This window comes from Neoarius graeffei, chromosome 4, assembly GCF_027579695.1.
Source record: "Neoarius graeffei isolate fNeoGra1 chromosome 4, fNeoGra1.pri, whole genome shotgun sequence".
NCBI classification, from domain to species: Eukaryota; Metazoa; Chordata; class Actinopteri; order Siluriformes; family Ariidae; genus Neoarius; species Neoarius graeffei.
The window spans coordinates 35191660-35205065 of NC_083572.1; the positions used below are offsets into that span (position 1 = coordinate 35191660).

General features: G+C 41.7%; 1 protein-coding gene across 17 annotated transcripts in view; it reads left to right on the plus strand.

Annotated features, from left to right (window-relative positions):
- chd6 (chromodomain helicase DNA binding protein 6) overlaps nucleotides 1-13406 on the plus strand; it is a 379195-nt gene that overhangs the window by 106449 nt on the left and 259340 nt on the right. For 2 of the 17 annotated variants that reach the window (XM_060919164.1, XM_060919168.1), the window contains 2 exons: nucleotides 10527-10680; nucleotides 10776-10884. The exons of 14 other annotated variants lie outside the window; for them this stretch is intronic. The gene's annotated coding sequence lies outside the window, so the exon portion shown is untranslated. Of the gene's footprint in view, nucleotides 1-10526; nucleotides 10681-10775; nucleotides 10885-13406 lie in introns of those variants that run through there. One more of the 17 variants, XM_060919165.1, reaches the window with a different exon arrangement.

The window sequence follows — 13406 nt, forward strand, 5'->3', positions numbered from 1 at the left end:
CTGTGAGACAGCAGCTAGTATCTTTGTTCTTGCACAAGCTAACCTGAATGTTGTCTATTTTGTTGGAGACTATGCTACATTTTTTTAGTGTGAATGTTGGCTTGCTCCTTTAACAACCAGAGAATGTTGCCACTCTGCCATATGCTTCTTTGAGGCCAAGAGCTTTTTCCAATGAATTCTTTAGTGAACATGAAAAAGGAGGTATTTATGTCCGTGCTCAGTGCTATACTGCCATTTTCTATTAAAGAATCACTGCTGCACTTGAGAAGTTCATATTTGGTGGTGGAGAATGCAGGATGCAAAAACACTTGGGCTACAGAGAGCTATGTTACTCTGAGAGCACAGCAAGCTAAAGCTATGGTCACACTTGTGATGGTGGCTTGTGATGCTTTGCTATGGGTTATTGATAAAAAGGAGGCATTTTGGTGGTGATGCATGGTGATATACAGGTGAGCTAAAAGTTGTGTTCACACCTTTGCATGCTCGAGCCTGGCACAGCTCGAGCGGGCACACTTGCTCAGTGTGCGTTGTGCAAGCTCTCAGTCATTATGGGAAACACCTGATGCTGATTTGAGTGCAATCATCATGCACACATAAGGACACTGTTTTCACAGAGGCTTTGCAAAGTATTATCATTATCACAGTCATGTTGTTTCTAGCCATGTTTATGACTCTGGTTAAATACTCTGTTTTATGACCCTGCTTTTGGTTTCATTTGTGTTTTGTTACTCTGATCTTGTCTCACATTTTGTTTTTGTAAATATCACGCCTGCTAATAAACACACTTCCTGAACTTGCATCCGTCTGTCGCCGCATACCTGACAGAATACTTCACAAAGTCTCTGTGAAAACAGCATCCTTATGTGCGAGTGCTGATTGTACTCAGATCAGCATCAGGCGTTTCCCATAATGACTGGGTCCCAAGAACACGCACAACACACTCCGAAGGATCCCCGAATGTAAATGCACTTTTCAAGTCTTGGTGAAGGTTAGGCTATGCCAAGCCACTGTGTTGATGAGGCTCCCATGAGCATTGGGACATGGATTCGAGACAAATACATCTCAAGAGGCTCGACAAAGGTTCCCCAAGCTTCAGGGATTATTCCCAAACCCATATGCAAGTATTCACTGCTTAGTTTGTCGACAAAAACATCGCCACCAAATTTCAATGTATGCACTGAAATTTTCAGGACCTTTTTGGCCACTCACAAGGCTGAGACACCGAAAACAGCTTGTGAAGCTCAGAGAACATTCACTATGCATTGCACAATTGGTGGCAATGCTACCAATTTTTCATCGCCAAGTATTCACAAATCCATTGCGAGCTGTAGGGTGACCAGGACCTAACAGAAAAATAAATCTGTTTTGGGCTCCCAAGTGGTGCAACAGAAAAACATTCACCCTATTATCTGGAGATCATGAGTTTGAATTCCAATGATGCCACAGCCACCCGTGGCTGGGAGCTCAAAGGAGTTCTTTGCGCTCTGGATAGGAGTGGTACCTCTCTCCTCTGTCAGTTACAATGACTCTAGCCAATCATGTGTGTCTGTGAGCATCCTCCAAGTGTGTTACACCACCTTCCTTCAGAGCAATTCCAGCGTTATGGACATGACACTTGAACTCAAAATGGCAACAAATGACCCAGTGCATGTTTTATTGTCTCCCAGTATTTAAACAGGTGTTGCATATTTTAAGGCTGTACCATACTGGAGAAGTGATAGAACAAGAACAATTCCCATAGTACATCTAGGGCATGCCAGAAAATGCCAATAAAAGATGCGTTATGGATGTGACAGAAAAAGTATCACTTTTCTTGGGTGACCGTACATTTTTATCAAACTCTGTGAAATTGTAAACCTAATGTCGAAATGGAGAGATCCATTTGATAGAGGGGTCCAAGGTGAATATTAAAAAATCTTTGTTTAAAATATTTTGTATTTCATGCAGAGTTTCGGAAGGAAAAGTCAGCGTTATGGATGTGACGAAATTCCGTTATGGATGTGACGCGTCTGAAATAGACATGGCGTATGTTTAGAAAATCAGCAATTTAACCACCATAACCCTTTGAAAAACTCTCTAAATATCAGCTAAAACTATCAAAGTTCTTAAATAATATTTAGGATGGCTATTGTTTTGCTGTTTTGTGGATTTTAGCATACATTTCTGTGGCTTGTGGCAATAATATAGAATTGTACATGATCAAAGTTGGTTTTAGCTTGGGTTTTACATTATAAGAAAGAAAGACCGACAGTGACATATTAGGTTGGTTACAAATTGGTTCAACTTATTCACATCTGTAAAATACAGGCCTAGGTGATATCTCTGGGAGTGGTTTTGATGTATTACATGCTGCTTTATTTTTGCATGGTGAGGTTGACATTTACATGGAATTGCCCTTCACCCTTTCTAGTTGGTAACTCTCATGTGATAAAGGACAGCTGGCTGGTAGGTGGAAATTAGGCAAAAAAAAATTGGCCCTGTGCTTCAGACTGATGACCCAGAGTCGCACCAGTGAAAGCTTGACACGTTTCATTTTATTATAATGTACAGCTTTTGTTTTGTTGCATGGTGCTAAGGGTTTGAATAAATCATAAACACTGTGTTATTGTTAGTTATACCACAGTGCAGGTGAAATCTTGAAACTGATTTGTCAGAAGGCGTACATTATTTTTGTTTAACAGCACGGCTCGGGCAGTGATTTTGCCTGTCGCATGAATGATAGGTTAATATAAATGCACTCTTCCAATATTACTTCTATAGTAACACCTCATACAGAAGGAATTGTACAGCAATTAATTTCCATAATCTAAGACTAATATTAAACAGATTTTTAAAGTGTTGTTTTAATGAAGTAAATAAAACACCCTTTGTAATACGGTGCTTTGCAGTATTTTTGAGCATAGGAAAGTCTATGGGGGGGAACGGTGGTATAGTGGTTAGTACTGTTGCCTCACAGCGAGAAGGTTCTGGGTTCAAACCCAGCGGCCAACAGGGGGGCCTTTCTGTGTGGAGTTTGCATGCTCTCCCCATGTCTGTGTGGGTTTCCCCCACAGTCCAAAGACATGCAGGTTAGGCTAATTGATGGCTCTAAATTGACCGTAGGTGCGAGCGTGAATGGATGTTTGTCTCTGTGTCTGCCTTGCAATGATCTGGCGACTTGTCCAGGGTGTACCCTGCCTCTCGCCCATAGTCAGCTGGGATAGGCTCCAGCTTGCCCACGACCCTGCACAGGATAAGCGGTTACAGATAATGGATGGATAGAAAATCTATGACAATGGAGTTGACTCTTTTTTTTTTTTTTTTTTTAGTAAAATGACAGACATTTTTTGAGGGAGAGATTTGATGCAGTACAGCCTGCAAGGGAAATTACGCTAAATTCAGAAGTGTTTTGTTTCCATATAACAGCATAGTCTGGAGTATGTTATTTCACAAATACAGCAGTGATTTTCCAGCTATTGCAAGGTTGAATTTATTAATGATTGAGCCGCCTAACAGTATGTCTGCATCAGCAAAGGACAGCGAATTTATGCAGGGAAAGCAGGGAAGTGTAATTCTTTTATAATACAGCTGGTGATTGAAATGCAGCCATCTTAGTTTACATTGGAATGGCCTAAGATTGCGTACATGATTTTTTTTTTTGTTAGCTGAAAGAACACTGACGTGGGCAATGGCATTTTGGCAAAATAAATTAACTGATCGTGCCATGGTTGACTCATTTGCGCCAGCATTAAAGATCACATTTGACCACCCACTCGCTGGGGGGGGGGCTGGAGGGGCATGTCATCATCCCTTCTCCGGATCTGTCATGTAGTTGTTTGGTGGCCGATTATGTAGTGGAGTGTCTGACTCTTGCTGTGAGCTCTGGCTGGAATGCCCAAGGTCTCCTAGCTGCATATGTGATGAGTCTCTCTGAGTAGGTAAAAGATAAATTGGCTACTCACGACCCTCCTGAGGATCGGAAGCACTGGAAGACCTGGTCAGTTAGGATTGACAATCGATTGCATGAACAACACAGTGAACACGAACAGTGTTTACAAATAGATACTGGCATGCTCCCATACCTCTTTCCAGTGAGCCTGAACCCAAGGAGTCATCAGTGGAGGCTATGTGATTAGGTGCGGTTGAGCTTTCTCCACATGAGAGTGAGGCCAGTAGATGTGAAAACAGGTGCTTGTATTATGGCCAGGCTGGCCATTGGTATTTGCATTGTCCATGCTTGAAACCAAAATTGGCAATTCCTGGAAGGGGGATCTGTGATTGCCCCAGGCATGTCTCTCATGTCTGGCTTCTTCATTCCTGTCACAATCACTTGGAGAGTGTAGGACTTGTGCTGTGAGGCAGGGAGAACACAGACACACCAACCCAACTCTCAGTGCAAAAATATATTGAAATTTAATGAAGATTTGTGAATGGGGAAGTGAGAGGTGAGGTGAGTACAGTCAGAGCAGGTGGCAGGGAGCCCAAACCCGCCCAGGGCAAGATCAGCTGGCAGGTTATAAACATAAACATGTCTGAAAGCAATTTCTTTAGTCTGGTCCATTTATTTCGAATGGTGAACCGAATTGTATACTGACCGGCCATTTTAATAGGAACACCTGTATGCGCAGTGCGCTATCGTTACACTCATTCTTACAACACGATGACATAGTGGCTACAGCCTCTACGAGGCAGTAGCCACAAAAACTAACCTGGACATCTCACCTGCGATGCAGGTGTAAAGTCGTGACCTTGCCCGATATTTACGGTTACATTTAAAATTCAGTATAGCTGCTTCTATTCAACTTTACTATGACTTCTATGTCTACCAAAAGTACACATGGGAGGACAGGAACTGTTGTCAGAGAAGGAAAAAACCCAGAGAAAACCCCAATGCTGCCATTTTGAATGGAGTTAGTCAGGCACTCTAGGAGCAATAATGAATTTTTCATGCTTCAGTGGCTCTGGCCATGAAAGAAGCCCTGGAATCTGTTCTCATGCCCCAGCTTACTACTTTAAATGATGAGCTCTCGTCTGCTAATGAGGCCATACAAAAATTAGTTATGGACATAGAACACTATGCTAGCAGAGCACAGAGAACCCAGCTCACTGTGGAATCTCTTGAAGCATCTGTTCACTCTCAAAAATTACCTTAATGGTATGACAAGCAGATTAGCCAGTTTACAGAATAGTCTGATTGATTGAAATGCAGGACAGAAGATAAAGAAACAACCTCAGACTAACCAGGCTGCCTGAATCAGTTGAGGGCTCCGATCTTGTGGGCTGTGTTCAAACCAACCTTCCTAAGTGGATACTGTGTTTGGTTGGCTGCACCATCAAAATTGATCGCTGCCACTGTATGCATGGCAAGTCCAAAGATAATGCTTAGAAACCCCACAGTGTAATTTTCCATTGACTGAAATGCAGGTTTACCCAGTCAAACATGGCCAAGCCAACCTATACCATGTCTAGGATTATAGCCCTCCAACTGCTGCAAAAATAATGGAATTCACCCCGGTGAAAAAGTCCAGCCCTGAAGGTTGTACATAAAAGCTTGCTTTCACTAGAGGCCAATGCATCAGGAGGCCCATCATCTGCATCCCCCACCACCACCACCACCATTGAGGCTCAAGGCCCAGGAGTAAGCGTAACATCTAGTCCTGCGTCATGAGTTATTTCATTCTGTTGGTTATACATGTATGTAGGGAAGAGCGAGAAGACTTGGGACAGTTTGTATTCTCATTAGTTAATTCCAACCAGTCAGGTTTTTGATTACATCAGAAGTTAAATGTTGCCCCTTATAATAGCCTACTTCCTTTAGCAACACGAAACTAGACACTGCAGCAAGGTATGTGCAGTTAAATATTTGTCAACCAGAACTTGCATTTTCTACTTCGCAATCCACCTCTATTCTGTGGTGTAATGTATGCTGGTGAACTCAGGATTTGGTAGGAATAAATTGATACTGGTCATTGTGGATCATTTCTCAAAGGACTGTAAGTTCATTCCTCTGCCAGCCAAGGAGACAGCCAAGCTCCTGCAGCATATGTTTTGGGTGCATAGCTTACCAACTGACTTGGTCTCAGATCTGGGACCACAATTTACCAGCCAATTCTCGAAAGCCTTCTGCCACCTCTTCAGGGTTACAGTTAGTCTATCTTCAAGTTTCCATCCTGAATTTAATGGCCAGACTGAGAGACTCAGCCAAGATTTGGAGTACTCCCTCAAATGCTTGGCTTCCTCCAACCCCTCATCATGGGCCCAACATCTGATGTGGGTGGAGTGTACTCACAACACCCTGTGGCACTCTTCACGGGGTATGTCAGCGTTTGAAGGCCAGTTTGTCAATCTTCCACCCATATTCACAGAGCAAGAAGAAGAAATCAGGGTTCCTGCAGCAGAACATATGGTACATATGCTGTAGAGTCTGGCAGAAAGCCAGATTCTCTCTGCAAGCTTCTGCTCAGAGAAGAGCCTGTACTGCCAATCGCAGAAGGCACCCGGACTCAACCTTCCAACATCTAAAAATTGATTAGGGTGATTCCTTACTTGAAGATTTGGTAGATTAGATTTAGATTAATTAGTTTATTGCCATAATATCCAATATATGTACAGCGAGCAGGGCGGTACATGCAGCTTTGTCCATGGAGGAATATGTTTTTAAGAAGCATAATAAACATGTTTCCCAACCAGCTATTCCCAAATATTTCCCAACCAACTATGAGCCAAATAATAAAAACAGTCTTATAACGTCAGGTCATATAATCTGTAAGCATAACGTGCCTTTTTTTTTAAACACTTATAACATGCAACAATATTACCTAGATAACGTAAGGTTGTTGATCAGTTATTCTGGTTATAGTAGTCCTGTGTGTGAATGATTACGTGAAAGTATGAACCCATAGTGCATGGTGATGGAATAGTGTTCCAACCAGGGTGTATTCCCACCTCGTGCCCAGTGTTCCCAGGATAGGCTTCAGATCCACTGCCACCTTGAACAGGAAAAAGCAATTAATGAAGATGAATGATTAAACATACATGGAAGCTCAGTGTATCACTGGGAATGACCTTATCTCCACTGCCAGTGCTGTATGTCTTAAATTTAATTTGCAATTTATATTCTGAATACACAAAAACCTATAGACTAGTTAGGTAAGAATGTATGTCCGTTCACTTGCATGGCACAGCATTTTTCCAGAACCTCAGAACTGATTTTAAAGGGGATTTGAAGGGAGGATTTTTTAAAGTGCATGTGACACTTATGTAGGTCTTGCAAGAGTATATTAAAAAAAAAAACTGAAAAAAAAATTGTATTGTGAAATTCCAATTTATATTGTTTTAGTAGGTTATATCAAGCTGGCTTTCAATTATAGCTGCGTGTAAGCTTGAAAAACTGTGCCATATGATTAAATGTATGTCACATTGTGTATTTTTGACAAGAATTTTTGTTTGATATAAGCTAATCCTAATGGTATATGTCTCTGTGTTCATAAAAGTGTGGAGCAAAAGGTGTGTCCTGAAGCATTTTATGGGAGAAAGGGATTGATCAAACTGCAGCTGTTGCTTTTGTCTATTTTGAGCTGATATTGATTTTACAGGGCACTTGATTGGTCTGTGTGTGTCTGTGCATCTTTGTCTGTTTGTGTGTGATTGAATTGGCAAGCATTTATATATTACACCATATTTGTAGAATGAGTTGTATTTTTTGAGAATTTTGTGTTTGCATAGAAATATACAGTAACACTCAAAAGTTTGGACACACCTGCTCATCCATAGGTTTTACTGCATTTTAACTATTTTCTACATTGTAGAAGAATACTGAAAACATACAAACAATATAACATATGGAATTATGTGGTAAACAAAAAAAAAGTTAAATATGTTTCATATTTTATATTCTTCAAAGTAGCTACCGTTTACCTTGATGATGGCCTTGCACACTATTGGCATTATCTTAACCAGCTTCATGAGGTAGTCACCTGGAATGCTTTCGATTAACAGTTGTGCCTTGTTAAAAGTTCATTAGTGGAATTTCTTGCCTTCTTAATGCGTTTGAGACCACTAAATAGTAAATAATAAAAATCCAGTAAATAGCCCTATTCAACAACTGTAGCAATCCATGTTTTGTCAAGAACTGCTTGGCTAAGTAAAGAGAAACAACAGTCCATCATTACTTTAAAATGTGAAGTGCCTTAATTAATAAAAAATTAAAAAAAAATGTTGAATTGGAAGGTGCGTTTGGAAGGTCCAAACTTGACTGGTACTGTGTGATATATATACACACACCGGTGTGTATATATATATATATATATATATATATATATATATATATATATATATATATATATATATATATATATATGTGTGTGTGTGTGTGTGTGTGTGTGTGTGTGTTATGCACATAAGTCATAGTGCATAAAGGTAAAAGCTGGAAAGGAATGAGCTGAATAGATGTGTACACACTGTTTGAGCTTGATGCATGTATTGAGTAAAAACTATATTGTGATTAAAAACAAACACTTTCTTTAGTCTGCTGTTCCCCATCAGCTGTTTCCTGGCTGTTCCATTTGGATTTTTGAAAATTGTAAATTTCCAAAGCATCTGAATGTCCTTCATAACCTATGGTGATCAAAGGGTTACCACAGAGATCATATGTTTGCGTTGCTGCTTCCCAGGTTGATCGCGGGCCCGTTGCCATGACAACGGCCTTGATTCATGCCTGCTGTGGACAGCTTGTGATTTATTGATATTATCCCCATACCTGTCTGCAGATGCATGCTGGGGGTGTTAGAGCATTTGTGTGCGCGCACGAGTCATTTTCTGTGGGCCCGCTCATGTGTGCTGCATTGGTAGACATGTTTAAAAATAAAGCCTCATCTGTAAAAGAAACTTAATGTACTTCAGAAACATTCAAACCACTCTATCCATCTATTTTACTGAACACCGTTTAATACAGTATGTCCCCTTTCCTTAAAGAAGCTTATGTTTTCTTGTCGATCCGGCAATACATGAAATCGATCACACAGGGCCATCTGGAAGAGAACAGCACAGGCTAAATTAGTAGGATGGTGTGTGTGTGTATGTGTGTGTGTGTGTTTGTATAATAAAGGGTCTGATCCTGATCACAAAAATGGCAAACATTTGCAGTAAAATCCAGTGGCTTTGTGGGGGTGGAGGTTGTAAATGCCACTGCCAGTCTTTACTATAAATGATAAGGCCATCTAAATAAGCAGTGGCATATGCACTCCAAACAAACCAAACAGACGGGTGACAAACTAGAAAATGCCTTTTTTTTTCTTGGGATATTAGTCAAGAGAATCTGCCAATAACCCTTGTTTAAATCCAGTGTTGAATAAAACGTAAGGTGGGATTTGAGTCCCTTATCCCATGGCTGAGCATCATCATGAACAAACTTAGGAATTGTGTTTAGGGTTTGAATTAAACCATTCGACCAGCCCAACTGTTTGCAAATGGAAAACACTGGTGTGAATTGATTTAATCCTGAATGAGTCACACAGTTCATGAAGGACGCGTGACATAAAATAAGTGTCCTGTACAATCATGATCTCTTTCAGGATCCTGACTTGGGCAATGACTCTGGTGGACGAGTCCCCCTAATGTGGAGCTGATGTCAATAGCCTCAGTACTGTGTCCTCAGCCAATGCTGCACACATTTTATACTGTGACTTGCTACTGCAGTACCCATCCACAGACATTTCTTTTACTAATGCCTGAAACCCTGGCCAAGCAAACCTGTTCAGGCTTTGCCCTGGTCCTGTTGGACACAGGTGAGTTCTCCCTGTGTGGAGTATGGGGAGTGGGAGTATGGGGGTACATTAGAGAAGAAATGGAGGAATGAGAGCAAAAGTGAGGTGAAAACCAGATTTGGGGTGCCATTTTTGGGGTCCTGGCACTTTGGCCCTGGGGAGCTGGTGAGAGAGAGAAAGGAGAGCCACCTGCCACTGCAAACACCTCCAGGTGATCCTCCACTAGATGGATGACTTTGTCCAGGGATGCTGATAAGTGGCACTGTATCAACCCCACTACTCAGAAGCCAATAAACTGCTCTAGCACTACCAACTCGAGTATTCCTTTGGGATCCTGCTCCTCAGTCTGCATCCACCAGTGACAGGAGTCCTTAAACTGCTCCATGAAGATGAATGGCTGGCCAAACTCTGCAAGTTGCAGGTCCCAGAAGCGTCAATGTTGTTCCTCCAGGGATTGGCTAACCCATTGCAGCACTGCCTTCCTCATGGTGTGGTACTCCAGCTGCACCCATAAAAGCAGCTGCAGGGTGGTGAGCTGGGCTTCCCCTGACTGTAAAAGGAGGCGGCATAAGACCCACTCTTCCCTGGGCCTTACCCATGTAACACTCAAAGAGCTCCATGAAGATGTCTGAACCATCTCTGGAGGTCATCTTTGTGAGCATCATGGCCAGGCCAGCTGGAGTGGCCTCAGAGGGAGGTGCTGAAGCCAGAGATGTGGGGGGTTGCAACAGCATTTGGACCTGCTTCTGGGTGATCACCTCAAAGCTCTGCTTCTTTTCACAGTGCAGGCTGAGGAGAGCCTGATGTGTCTAGTGGAGGCTGCCAAGAGACTTAATGACCTTGCTGAGCAGAGAAAGTTCCATGGTTCCATCTCCTGTGTTTTGGCACCACTGTAGAGCCCTGGTGCATATGGTTGGGAAGAAAGACTTGGAGACAGGTAACTTTTTATCAAGCTTCATGCTTCTTTTTTTAATCTTTCTGCGAGTGCTTTTCATTTTTTTCATTTCATTTTCATTTTTTTCTCTCTCGCAGACAAACATGCGCAGTTCAGCTCACTCTCAGTCCAGTTCACTGTATTATCTCTAAAATAGAAACAACAACAAGAACAACATATAAGTAACCTCACCAAGATTACATACAGGTGAGAATCATCAGATGTTACCTGCTGGTTCCGCCCACCTCCTTTCCATCCACAGTTGACGACACCTCTGCTGCTTCATAAATATCTCATATTTTAGCAAGGCTCCAGACTACCACCATCTAGTCATCCCTGGGATGATAAAAATATGGCAAGGGATGATCTGTTTTGGGACACTTCCAGGATGATAATGTGGCATGGGTTTACACTTAAAGGTGCTATGCGTAAGAATTTAAGTTTGTCATTCAAAAAATTAACCAAAATTATTAACAGAATTAAAAGAAATAACAGCTTTGATGTTCTGTCAAAGACATCTATGTATTGTGTTGCAGAGATGTCTCCTGAAGATAGCATGCTATCCAGCTAGCCCCGAGACAGGATGCACCATCTGTCTTGTAATAACACTTTGTACCTCCAGATGTGATAGTGAGTCACTGTAGTATCCAGTCTGCACTCAGTCCAAAATAAGAGGATGAAGCAGCAGCACATGTGACGTCACCATATGCAGAAGTCACTTGGTGGTCTGACCCACTTAGAGGCAGAGTTAGCTTTCAGCTGCAAATACACAAAAACTGCCCTAACAGACAGACACACACAAACACCTAAATTCTAATAGAGCTGTTTTGCAATTGACTACAAATAGATAAAAAAAAAGTTATCTTTTTACAGAAAAATGGATTTGCAGTTACCATTTTGTGTCGGATATGTTGGCTTTTTGGAGAAGGGAAAAAGGAAAGGAAAGGGAACCTACTGTAAGAAACTGGATCACAGCGCCAAGCAGTGGTCCAAGGGAAAAGTAAAGGGATTATACCATAAATGTAATTGTTTTATTTGCTGTGAATTCAAAACCAGCTTACTCCACAACTGTTTGTAGCACTGAAACAAGTACTGTCACGAGAGTGGGTAAGTTCTCCTGTTTATTTTATTATGCAGTACGTTTTGATAGCAATAGGGACTTGGTGACTTATTCAGCTGAGAACAGGAGTGTGAAAATGGGTGAAGAAAAGTAAAGATATTAGTAATGTACAAATACTGTACATTAGAATGCAGGCACTTACAGATGTATGCACAGAGGAGAGTGGGGTGCAGACTGACAATCAAAGCCAAGACGAGAGACTAGAATCCGAGTCAGTAAACAAGCAAGGGTCAGGTGATCTGCAAACAACACAGGCAAAGAGCAAAAACATGAGAGGAACCACAAAAGGGCCAGAAGAAACAAGGCTTGGTATGTACTAAGCAGGCAGAACAATACTTGACACTAGAGTAGGGGTGTGCGATCTGACGATATAAAATCGTTAAGAATAAGAACGAGTAGAAGATCGCAGACGATCTGCCAAAGTGGAGAAATCGTATAGATCGCCTTGGCCAATGAGCGCAATAACTTCTCACAACACTTAATTGATGTTTAGGGACTGAAGACATCAAATGATGAAGCATTTCATATGTTACTGTCCCATTTCTTCCTGCAAACAGATCTTAAGAAGTAAAACAGTATGGGGTGGTCATTGTCATATTTTTTGTTTCAAAATTCACCACACATTCTCTGTTGGGGAGAGGGGGCACAGGCACCCCTCTCTTTCTGCAGCCATGCCTTTGTAATGTGTGCAGAATGTGGTTTTGCATTATCTCATTGAAATATCCAGTCAGTTTATTTGTATACTGCTTTTAACAACATACATTGTCACAAAGCAGCTTTACAGAAATATAAAGACTTTAAAGCATATGAATTAATTTTCATCTCATCTCATTATCTCTAGCCGCTTTATCCTTCTACAGGGTCGCAGGCAAGCTGGAGCCTATCCCAGCTGACTATGGGCGAAAGGCGGGGTACACCCTGGACAAGTCGCCAGGTCATCACAGGGCTGACACATAGACACAGACAACCATTCACACTCACATTCACACCTACGGTCAATTTCGAGTCACCAGTTAACCTAACCTGCATGTCTTTGGACTGTGGGGGAAACCGGAGCACCCGGAGGAAACCCACGCGGACACGGGGAGAACATGCAAACTCCACACAGAAAGGCCCTCGCCGGCCCCGGGGCTCGAACCCAGGACCTTCTTGCTGTGAGGCGACAGCGCTAACCACTACACCACCGTGCCGCCCTGAATTAATTTTATCCCAAATAAATTTATTTATCCCTAATGAGTAAGCCTGAGGCAATGACAGCAAGGAAAAACTCCCACAGGTGACACAAGAAAGAAACCTTGAGAGGAACCAGACTCAAAAGGGAACCCATCCTCATTTGGGCGATAACAGATAGCGTGATTATAAATAACTTAATTCTATAACTTGGTCTTATATAGTCACAAAGTACAATTGTGTAACCAGGAAATTCATTATAGTTTTAGCATGAAGTCTGTTTTGTTGAAGTTATCAACTGTTCATTGATGGAGACTTGAGTGCAAAACTGTTTGTGACAACCGAAATCCTAAAGTTATCATGTGAATTTTAGTCCTAAACCATCGTAGCAAAATTGTAAGTGTCGAGCCATCTTCTAAGTGTATCTTTCGACTGTCCA